Source organism: Arachis duranensis, chromosome 9 (genome assembly GCF_000817695.3).
Source record: "Arachis duranensis cultivar V14167 chromosome 9, aradu.V14167.gnm2.J7QH, whole genome shotgun sequence".
NCBI lineage: Eukaryota > Viridiplantae > Streptophyta > Magnoliopsida > Fabales > Fabaceae > Arachis > Arachis duranensis.
In genome coordinates this window covers 46,493,318-46,505,575 of record NC_029780.3, presented here as the reverse complement: position 1 = coordinate 46,505,575, position 12,258 = coordinate 46,493,318, and positions in this window count along the sequence as shown.

Here is a 12,258-nt window from a genome sequence, read left to right as displayed (position 1 = left end):
ATGCAGGACGTGAGGTGTCCCGCTGATGCATGCTGGAGACTTCTAGATTTGCGAAGATCCTTTATTCTCGGGGCTATGTTTCGGTTTATATGTTTTGCTTAGATACTTTTATCTCCATTAAATAATACAAACTGTGATGACTCCTCTTATGGGAGAATTTTGGAGAATAGGTTTTATGTATTTGTGTCCCTTTGGGTTTCCTTTGGGGTTTTCCTTATTATATCATATGTATATATTGTTATGCTCGGATCGGTTATCTTCGCAGCCGGATCTTGAGTCTTGATATTCCTGTTTTTGACACTCCTTTGTATATATATAATCACGCGTTGGTTATCCTTGTTCGTTACGTTGTCGATCGGAGTGTTGCGCTTTCGAGTTGCGATTTTTTGTTTACCCCTCTTTCTACAAAGGCTCCTAGTTATAATCAATCATTCATACTACTATACGTACTAAATTTTTATTTTAGAGGCCGTAATACCTTGCCATCTCTGAATTATGACTTAAGCATAAGACTCTGTATGGTAGGGTGTTACAAAGTCCATTCAAGTTTTACATTTGCTAGTAATAGTATATACTACACCATAAAGCCTTAGCAAAAAATTATTAGGAGCCAGCTACATTAAATCAGGATTTTAACATAAATGGATATGTTTAACCATGCAATCCAATCAACAGCTGCATTATATTCTATTCCTTCCATTTCTATCATCATTATTCTATCTATCTTATTTGCTCATGCTCTAATACCCACACCTTGGACACAATGATTCTCAACCTATCTTGCACGTCCATTTATAAGACACAAATAACACTCTGGAATCTTCACTAAGCTACTAAATGATTATTATAATAATAAATAATCATAAATAATAGACAGAATTAACGTAAAATTCCAAATCGCCCTTCCACCTGTTATCTTTTCTTCTTTATAAAAGAAACAAGCCAACTTGAGAATCATAACGCAAAAGAGGCATATGATGGTGACTGGATTACACAAATAATTCATGTAAACTAGTGGAAGCTATCAAACCAATATCAAATTTCATTCCAAAAATAACTATCATCACCTTTGCATATGTCTCCAGTGTTATGACTCTCAGTGTGACAACTGGAGGAAGGGAGCAACAATACGAGAAAATCAGAAACAACATAAGGGCAAAACACGAAAGAAAAATTCTATTAGAAAGAAAAAAAAGCCCATCAATCACTGTAAAGATTTGCAGTAGTAGTGATAATAAAACTATTTAATACCTGGGTGGTGCCAAAATTTTTCACTGGTAACGTCCCGTATAAGGCGTTCAACAGATGTGTCTTGGGGCTGGATGCTGATAGGAGTCTGCTTCTTCATAGGAGCATGTTTTTTGTTTCCCACCTTGACATCATTGGAGTTGGAGCTTTGACCCATCTGTCCTACTTCCTACTTGAACCAAGTACATTCTTCTGCTGTCTTGAATCTTGAACCAAGTACATTCTTCCAAAGCATTGCCTCTAGCCCAAAACGAAAGAACAACTCCATTAAGATAAAAACAACTATAAAATACTACACAAAATGAACCACAAAAAAAAAACCTACCTCCTTTGTAATTCTGTGCTGCAAATCACTTTTTGCAATCTCAAACCTTTGAATAGCAAGCCTACACAAATAAAAATAATTCCATGTTTATTTTCAAGAGCAAATGAAGGGAAAAATATTAAAGCCAAAGCATTATACATAAGACTGATGATCCCGAGCTGTACTTGCTTGGAAGAGATGCCAACAATCAAAAGACTAAAAACAAAGAAAACAAAGCAAGCAATTTATTTTGGTGTAAGAAACTTTAAACTGAGACTACACAGTCGTGATTCCATAACACATTAATCTTTAAGAATATACTACTACATGAGTCTTACAACACTTTAACTGAGCAGAAGTAAAAGCCTTGAGTTGTAGAGTATCAGATAATAAATAACTATTAACAAGAATTTGTAGCTGAAGGAATGCAAATGGACCTCTACTATCTAATGATGCATTTAATCTTATCATAAAGATGGAATATATGTGAAGGAATAGTGGTCACAATCAACTAAACAGATGCTATTTCGTATATTCTTTCTTGGTGGATATTACTCTAAGACAAAACAGAATCATAAGGTTTAAAGAACAAAACAAAAAAGGGGTTAACAAAGAAAGAATGTGGCACCTATGTGACGTTAAGATGAGTAAGTTCAGTGCAGAATGAGTCAAACTTAAAGCTGATATCAAACTCTGAATTCTGAAATTCTGTGTTTTTTTTCTGGTAACTATATCAAGAACAAAAATCAGAGATAGAAATACACTGATTCCAAACTTGAACCACTCTCACAAGCCAAGAAAGGATAAAAGAAAACACAGTTGATTAAGTTTAAAGCATACCTCAAACACAAGCTTATTAAACAAAGGTGCTGCTTTGTATTGTAGAAGACCCTTCTCTAGATTTCTCAACTTGCTGTTGTTAGAGTCAAGATTAGTTTACATATGAATTGGTAATTAAAACTGTCAAAGATATTAATTAGTGATAAAAAATACTAGTTATATGCATAATGAAACAATGGTAGTTTGGAATATATATATTAACTAGTGATAAAACATACTAGTTATATGCATAATGAAACAATGTGGCAGGAACAGGTTGAATATGGTGGGAGGTATGAAACATGCTAAAATGATAAAGAGTAGAGTTCTGAAACCAGATTGCTAATGGACACACACGTTAGAATGCCAATAATAAAAAATTTTGCTTCTTTTTTGCAACCAATTTTGCTATGCAATGAAACCATACACTTACCATCAAAATGCTCAAAGAGATCCTTGCTGTTATTTGCCACATCTTCCTCTGCTGCAACACGAGCAGAATTGATCTCCATGTCATGTTGCTCATTGCTATTAGAAGCATTATCGTACACAAGTGATTGATATTGCATCAGTTGATCACAAAAGTATTAGTTTAAGAGCGGATTACAATGGAATGAAGCCAATAAGCATGGGCATTACTGACAGTTATTCTCAGTTTCTCACAATCAATTCACTAGATACCTGATTAGTGACACTGCTGCAGAAATATATTTGAAAAGCCTAAATAATTACAACACCAAAAAAAACATGTATAATTAAGAATTGAAAATATTTTATGATAATAAAATAAATAAATTTAAATATTTGAATTATCTAGGTACACAAACAGGATCAAAAGAAACACATTTTATTAGTTTCTCTTATCCTATTGTGAACTATTGATTGATATCATTACAATAGAAGCCAAACATTCATGGGCAATGAACAAGATAAGCTCCATTTTTTCATAAACCATGAAATAAATTACATGAAAGTAGCTAGACTTACAATAGGAATGGCAAGATGAGTATAAACCCCTCCAGGTGAATAAAGTGTTGCATAAGGTGGCATCATAGGCTGAAAGAGGTGTTCTAGTTACTGCAACCCCTGGATCAAGGTAACATAATTCATTATTAAGAATGAAAATTCTATCATTTTTCTAAAGTATATTACTTTTTCTCCTTCATGTATTAATACCCTTATCATTTTAATGAACCAAAGTACTAATAAGATATACATATTTCTGTAGTAGATATGCTGCCGAATTCGGAAGAAATAAATATTGATAGCGCTGTTTCTGCCTCATCAAGAGTGGAGTTTGGTTCTCCTATTCAAGTAACTCCGAAATTCAGATCTTTTGCTGCAAGGATTCCAATACTTCGAGAAAGCTATTAAATTATCCATTCCAGCAATAAAATGATAATGCAGTGCAATTTTGGTGTGGTGTTGGATCAATGGAATCAAATCATGTTTTAACTGCAGTAAGCATATTATAGATCCAAAGTTATCAATCTATAGAGAAATAAAGAATGGAAAAACCATGGAGCAAAGTTCAACTTGGAATAGATTAAAAAAATATCACGGAATTGGGGGAAGAAAGAAATGAATCCAATAACAAAGTGTGAAATTAGAAACTGATACAGATGTAATTACAGCTACAAATCTTTGATGTAATCACCTTGTAAAATTAAAAAGCAAAACAGAAGGAAAAGAGAAGATATTAGTGCTAAATTAGGAACATGGTGATGAAAGTGATTTGTAATTGTCAAACGAACTTAAATATAGGAAAGCCCCAACTCAGAAATTAAATATAGCAGAAAAAAGAATTCATTACCTCTTGATCTTCCATTATTCTGTTCCTTGTTAAGTTTCCTATTAGAATAAATGAAATCCTCAATTACCTATGAATTATTATAGGAACAAAAGGAACTAAACTAAATCAAGTTGTCCCATCATAGTGTGATACCTCAATTTCCATTATGCAACTTGAAATTATGTAGAGTAATAGTGAACTCAATTAAATAAATGACATTATGACCATCGTTTAAACTATATATTTTGATAAATCAATCCAAATATCATCATCACCTACACAACTGAATGAGCACTTCTAGGTTCCAACATCAACTAATATGAAAGCAATTTTGGCGTAGAAAAAATTGAGCCGTAAGGTTTATCGATGTAATTTAAACAATGCATACCTGAATCGGCATAATTTAAACAACTGCTGGTAGATGCTATGGTTCTCTTTGGAGCAGGAACCAATTGGGATCGGGTCAAATTCCATCGATTTGCTTGCGATAGAGCAGCGATGGTGACAGAGCAGCGACGGAAACAGAGCGCGCCGACCTTGAGTCTGAAACGCCCGTGAGAGAAGCGATAGACCGGAGAGATAGAGAGAGGTCGACGGCGAGACCAGCTGTGATAGAGGTGAGACTCAGTGAGCTTGAGGGTGAGAGTGCCGAGAGAAGAGCGAAGAAACTCAAAGGAGGGTTAGGGGCTCTTCGTCGCGGTTAGGGGTTCTTCATCGTGGTTAGGGGTTCTTCGTGAAGCACAATGAAAAGAGGGTTAGGGTACAGTGAGGCACAATGAAGACAGGGTTAGGGTTAGCTAGGGTTAATTGTTCATCTTCATGGATTGCTTTGTGAATTGAGTCAAAAGTTATTTGTGAATGGAGGTGGAGCTCGAGAAAGAGAGGGGGATAGATTAGGTTTAGTTTTTTTAATTTTAAATTACAGATGAATTTTTCCGTCTGTAATAATTTAATAAAGCGTAGTTTTAATTAAAGACGGATTTTCCGTCTGTAACTATTTTCCATGAAAAAAATTAATTTTTCCGGCAGAACTATAGACAGATTCTCTTTTCCGTCTGTAATTTATGCTAATTCATTTTTTTTGTTTTTCGACAGAAAATCCCTTTGAAATTCCGTCTGTATTTTCGTGGGATAAAATCCGTCGGAAATATCCGTCTGTAATAACTAGTTTTCTAGTAGTGAAAACCGGATATTATCTTTTGTTCCTTAGATAATTATCTTTTGAATTTTAGATATATTATCTTTTGGACTTTAGATACTAATTTATTTGGGTTTTAGGGTTTAACGGGTGCCATGCTCAAATATAAATAGGCTTTCAGGGTTTCGGTCTTCAATATACCAAAAGCCACTTTTGTTGCTCTTTCTCCATCAAAAGAGTTACAGTTCAGGCACCTAGGAATACAGAAGACTTTGGTTGAGAAAGATCGAAAGAACCACAAGATACAAACTCTTTCAATCATAATTCATGTTTATGAATTCAGGTACGTTTTCGCACTATAATATTTTTGGCAATTCAATATGGATGATCTAAGTTAAAAAAATTAATTTATTCCAACAAGTGGTATTAGAGCCATCCATAATTTAATCATTGAAAAATATTCAGTTTTATTTCGCTGAATCAATATATAGATTGATGTATATTTTGTGTCCCTTAATAATATTACGTATAAAGAAACATGTATGATGTATGTGCGTCATATACTAGTGCTGTTGCACAAACACAGATTAATTTCCTTTTGTTAATGCTAGTACCGTAATATTGCAGTAACTTATATATACGTGTGTTATCATGTATGATGGATTAATTTTAATTTTAATGGATCAAGAATTTATTTGGCACATGAATTTAGTTATAATCATGTTTTTTCTAAGGTCTGAAAAGACACTATTAAGATTTAAATCCTTTTGCAATTTAAATATTTTTTTAAATTGTTACATAAGAAAACTAGTAACAATTTGGATTATTATACACACTCATTTTATAAAGATTTAGTTTTGGAATAAATTAATTGAACATTATGCTGCCAAAGTAGATTTTTTTGTGAAAATTGATTTATTTAAAACATTAGGAATATAGTGATATGTAATTCATGCGAATATTGGTCGGCCCAAAGGAAGGTCTATATTTGGCCGAATTACATACACATATTAATAGTAAATACATGTTTGGGTAATTAATTAAAAATAAAGTAATGCTTATTATTTATGCGGACAATAATCGGCCCAAAGGAAGTTTATTGTTTGGCCAAATAATAAACATTGTACACTTCTGTTTATTTTCTATTAATTATGCGGTCAATAATCGGCCCAAAGGAAGGTTATTGTTTGGCCAATTAATAGAAAATATATGCGATAATAAATAGGTTGCGAAGTTTAAGTCTCCATGTGCGCATTAAGTCGGTCCAAATAAAGGCTTAATGTGTGACAGAAATTTTAACAATATTTGATTACTGCAATGAGAGTATCACTTACAGTTAATTTTCTATTCAAAGATTGAAAATTAATGTTGTACTAGATATCTCAATATGGATTTTTCCCATTATTTAACTAATGTTTACTGCATGTTCCTTTTGTTCTAATCCAGAAACTATGGCTTCAACTACCAATGTTTCTGCACAAATTAGCAGTATTCCTATGTTGAATGGTTCAAACTTTAAAGTTTGGAAGGATACCGTGGAGATTATCCTCGGTTGTATGGATCTAGATATAGCTCTTCGAGAGGAGAAACCCACTTCCACTCTAGAAAATCTCAATGAGGTTAAAATAGAAAAGTGGGAGAGATCCAATCGAATGAGCATTATAATCATGAAACGCTCAATTCCTGAGGTGTTTCGGGGCTCAATTACTGCGGATAAAGATGCCAAATAGTTCCTAAAGGGTGTTGAAAAATTCTTTACTAAGAATGAAAAGGTGGAGGCAAGTAGTCTTTTGAGCAAACTTGTCTCCATGGGGTATAAAGGTAAAGGGAACATTAGAGAGTACATTATGGAAATGTCTCATCTTGCTTCAAAATTGAAAGCACTATAGTTAGAGTTGTCTGAAGATTTGCTCGTGCATTTCATTTTGATTTCCCTTCATGCACACTTTGGGCAATTCAAAGTGAGTTATAACACTCTGAAAGACACTTGGTCCTTAAATGAGCTTATATCTCACTGTGTGCAAGAAGAAGAGAGGCTACAGCAAGATAAGACTGAAAGTGCTCACATGGCTTCATCTTCTCAGTATAAAAGAAAGCGTGATACTACTGTGGATATGCCTTCTCAGCAGAAAGAGGCTAAGAAACAGGACCAAATTTTAACCTGTTTCTTCTGTAAGAAGGCAGGACACATGAAGAAGGATTGTACCAAATATGCCAGTTGGCGTGTAAAGAAGGGTATAATTCTTACTTTTGTTTGTTCTGAGACTAGTTTAAGTTATGCACTTGTTGATACCTGGTGGGTAGATTCTGCTGCTACTACTTATGTAAGTGTTACTATGCAGAGTTGCCACTGGAGCCGACCGCCAAGTGATGCTGAAAGATACATCTATATGGCACACGGCAATATAGTTGCAGTCGAAGCTATAGGAACCTTTAGATTATGTTCCAAGAGTGAATTTTACTTGGATTTATTAGAGACATTTTATGTACCGTCATTTAGACGGAATTTGGTTTCTATTTTTTGTTTGGACAAATCAGAATATTTTTGTTCGTTTAGAGACAATAAAGGCAGTCTCTTTTATAATTCAAATAATATTTGCTCTGGTCATTTGGTGGATAATCTATATAAGCTTGACTTAAATTCCTATAACAATGAAATACTGCAAACAGGTACAAAATAAAAACTAAATAAGAATTCGGCATCATTATGGCACAGACGCCTAGGCCACATCTCTAAACAGAGAATTCAGAGGCTCGTGTCGGATGAAATTCTTGGACCCCTAAATTTGGCGGACTTTGAAGTCTGCATTGAGTGCATAAAGGAGAAAAGGACAAACGAAAGGATATTAGGTGCCGAGAGAGCTAAAGATATCTTAGAACTGATACATACTGATATATGTGGGCCATTCCCTACTGTCTCTTGGAATGGACAACGGTACTTTATTACGTTCATAGATGATTAGTCTCGTTACGGGTATCTATATTCAATTCATGAAAAATCCCAAGCCTTGGATGTTTTCAAGTCTTTCAAAGCAGAAGTTGAACTTCAACTTGAAAAGAAAATTAAAGCTGTCAAATCTGATCGTGGTGGTGTATACTACGAAAGATATGATGGTTCAAGTGAGCAACGTCCTAGGCCTTTTGCTCTTTTCCTAGAGGAGTGTGGTATTGTTCTGCAATACACCATGCCAGGCAAACCTAGCATGAATGGTGTTGTAGAGCAAAAGAACCGAACTCTTAAGGACATGGTGAAAAGTATGATTAGTCATTCTTCCTTGCCTGAATCACTCTGGGGAGAAGCCTTAAAGACCGCAGTATACATCCTTAATAGGGTGCCAAGCAAGGCAGTTAACAAAACCCATATGAAATTTGGACTGGTAAAAGGCCAGTATAAAGAATTTGCATATTTGGGGATGTCCAGCTGAGGCGTGACCTTATAGGCCGCATGAAAGAAAATTAGACTCAAGGACAATTAGTTGCTACTTTGTTGGTTATGCTGAGTGCTCACGTGGGTACAAGTTTTACAATCCTGCATCAAGGTCTATTTTTAAAACGGAAAATGCGAGATTTTTTGAGGATGTTGAGCTTGGGAGAAGGAAATATTAGGAATGTTGCTTTTGATGAGGATTCATTAACTAACAATGATCAGGTCCTTGTGCCTATTATTATTCAAGATATAGTTATAGTACAAGAGCACAATGAGAATTCTACTGTAGATCCAGTTACAATACAAAAGAACAATGAGAATATCATTGTTGCCCAAGATACTGCTACAGTACAGGCAAAATAATGAGAATCCTCCTCAACCCCAACCATACAGCAAGCTCAACAACCTCAAGAAGTACCATTAATGAAATCCAATAGAAAAAAAAAAGGAGAAAATCCATCTATGGTCTCAAACAAGCTTCCTGTTAATGGTATCACAAGTTTAATCAAGTCATTACCTCTTATGGTTTTGAGGTAAATATCATAGATGAGTGTGTATACCGCAAGTTCAGTGGGAGTAAATACTTTTTTGGTCTTATAAGTTGATGACGTTCTGCTTGCTAGTGACAATATAGGCATGTTGCATGAAACTAAGAAACTTCTATTGAACAAATTCGAAATGAAAGATCTTGGTGATGCCTCTTTTGTATTAGGAATCGAGATACTAAGAGATCACTCTCAAGGTATTCTTGGATTATCACAAAAGAACTATATCGAAAAGATTTTAAGTAGATATGGCATAAAAAGTTGTAGACCAATGGACACACCCGTAGCTAACAGAGACAAGTTCAGTCTCAAGCAATGTCCCAAAATGATCTTAAGAGGACATTAATGCATGATAAATCTTATGCATCAGCACTAGGGACCTTGATGTATGCTCAAGTCTACATAGATCCCGATATATCATTTATAGTGGGAGTGTTGGGTAGATACTTGAGCAATCCGGATATGGATCATTAGATAGCTGTTAAAACACGTAATGCGTTGTTTAAAGAGAACAAAGGATTACATGCTTATTTATCAGAGATCAGAAAATTTGGAGATCATTAGGTACTCTGATTTCGATTTCATGGCATATGGTTGCGAAACTTTGTCACTGAGCTTCGTATAGTAGATGACATTGAAAGGGCATTAAAGATATTTTGTGACAATAAGTCAGCAGTACTATACTCCAATAACAACAAGAGCTTGACAAAATCGAAGCATACAGACATCAAGTTCTTAGTTGTCAAGGAGAAAGGTTCAGAAAAACAGATTTTCATAGAACATATAGGAACAGGGTATATGCTAGCAGACTTATTAACCAAGGGATTGATCCCTAAAGTCTTTCATGAGCACACAACTCGAATGGGAGTCAATATTTATGATGCCTTGGTTTAGTGGGAGTTTATTTTATGCTATATGTTCTATGACAGATATTGAATTATTTTTCTGCAGAATTAAGTTGATGGTTTATTTCATGTTGTATGAAATGTTCATTTTGCAATATTTGTTTTGTGTTTGATCTCAATAAAGTTGGACCAGCTGAAAATAGACATGCATGAGATCACTTGGAATGTAATTTCCATATTACTCATCCAAATTTGATCTATGTCATTAAATATATTAGGATGGTGATTGTTGTGGTTTAGTCACGGCATTTAATGTGATAAAAGCTATGGTAGTTCCATATCTAATGTATGAGATGGACCAGATTGTTAAAGTAATGAGAGAAATAGCATTCAGATGCGCGCATAAAGTTTATAAGATGTGATTATGTCAAGAAAGAATATATGTATAGTCCAAGTGGGAGATTGTTAGAAAATTATTTAATTTCTTAACTTATTTGTGGGCAATACATATATTAATTATAATCACAAATGATTGATGCACGAGATTGATTGATCAAGCAACTTTAATTAGAGGAATGTTCTAGTTGAACGAATCAGAATTTGATTTGAGATTTGCAGAAAATTAAATAGCGGGAAAGTAAATAGCAGAAAAAGTAAATGCTAGAAATAAAGAGCTGAATGTAAATGGCATAAAGTAAATTGCAGAATCTTAAATGGGAATGGGGGAAATGCTCATTAAAAGTAAATGGCAGAAATTAAAGAGAATGGGTAAGATCAGAAATGGGAGTTCATTGGGCTTAGGAGATGTTGCATTCTCCGGATCAAATTCATTTTCATCTCTTCCTCAATCAATGCATTCATTGATCTCCTTGGCAATTTTAAGTGATCGAATTCCAATTCCTTGGTAATCCAATCTCTCAAATCGTGATCAATAGCCAATTCCTTGGTCAATTGCTCATGAGAAAAGATGAAGTATGGGCACTGATTATACCACATGCATTCCCAAATCAAGTATTGGTAGGATTATAGTCACATATCCATCCAAACCCAATTTGATCCAGCATGAGAAAGCATTTCTAGCATGATCTCTTCATTCCTTTTCCAAGGTTCCGAAGAGATCCAAGTATGAATAGTTTCTTTTCCAAGATAACTACCCAATTGGATGAAGATTGAAAGCTTTCTAGTAAAAATCAAGAGAAAAGATAGAAGAAGAAGAATGAAAACTAATATTGATCCATCAAATTGCAGCAGAGCTCCCTAACCCAATGAAAGGGGTTTAGTTGTTCATAGCTCTGGAAAATGAAAACAAAGATGGAGAATACATCATGAAGGTAAAACTAGAAGTTGCAGAGAAAGTAAAAATACAGAGAGTAGTTCTATGCCCCCCCATCTCCTAAAGTTTTCCAACCCTTTTTAATTCAAAGCTACTCCTATATATACTACTCTTCTGATCTTCTAGTTGGCTCTTCAAGTCTTGGGTATGGGCCTCTGGATCTTGAGTTTGAAGCAGTTATCCTCTTTATTGGGCTTAGCTTTGCTTGCAGAGAGAAAATGTGAAGTAGGCAGGGACTTTGGCTCAGGACGTTAGTGGTGTCAATGTTAAGTGAAAGTGTGGGTTTGAGAACGTTAATGACAATCACCTTTTTCACTAACGTTCCTAACCCAAATATGATCACGTTGACTTCAACGTTAGTGGCACTAACGTGACCACTAACGTTGCCTCTTGGCCCTTCGCATATGTTATTGGGACTTACCTTTCCTAATAACGTGATGAGTCACCCCTTCTCCTTATGTTAGAGTCCACGTTAACTAGGTTAACGTGGCTTCTAACGTAGTAATGCCAATCCTTTGATAATGTTAGTGACACTTACCTTTGTCACTAACGTTCCAATGTGCCCCTACTTCCCACGTTAGAGTCCACATTAACTAGGTTAACGTGGCCTCTAACGTAGTAATGCTAGCCACCTCCAACGTTAGTGACAAAGGTGAGTGTCAGTAACGTTGGCTCATTATCTCTTTATCCACGTTAACTTCCACGTTAACTAAGTTAACGTGGGAATTAACGTTGCTCATGTGGCTCTTGGTGGTTCAACCCAACGTTAGTGACAAAGGTAAGTGTCACTAACGTTGGCGATCAATT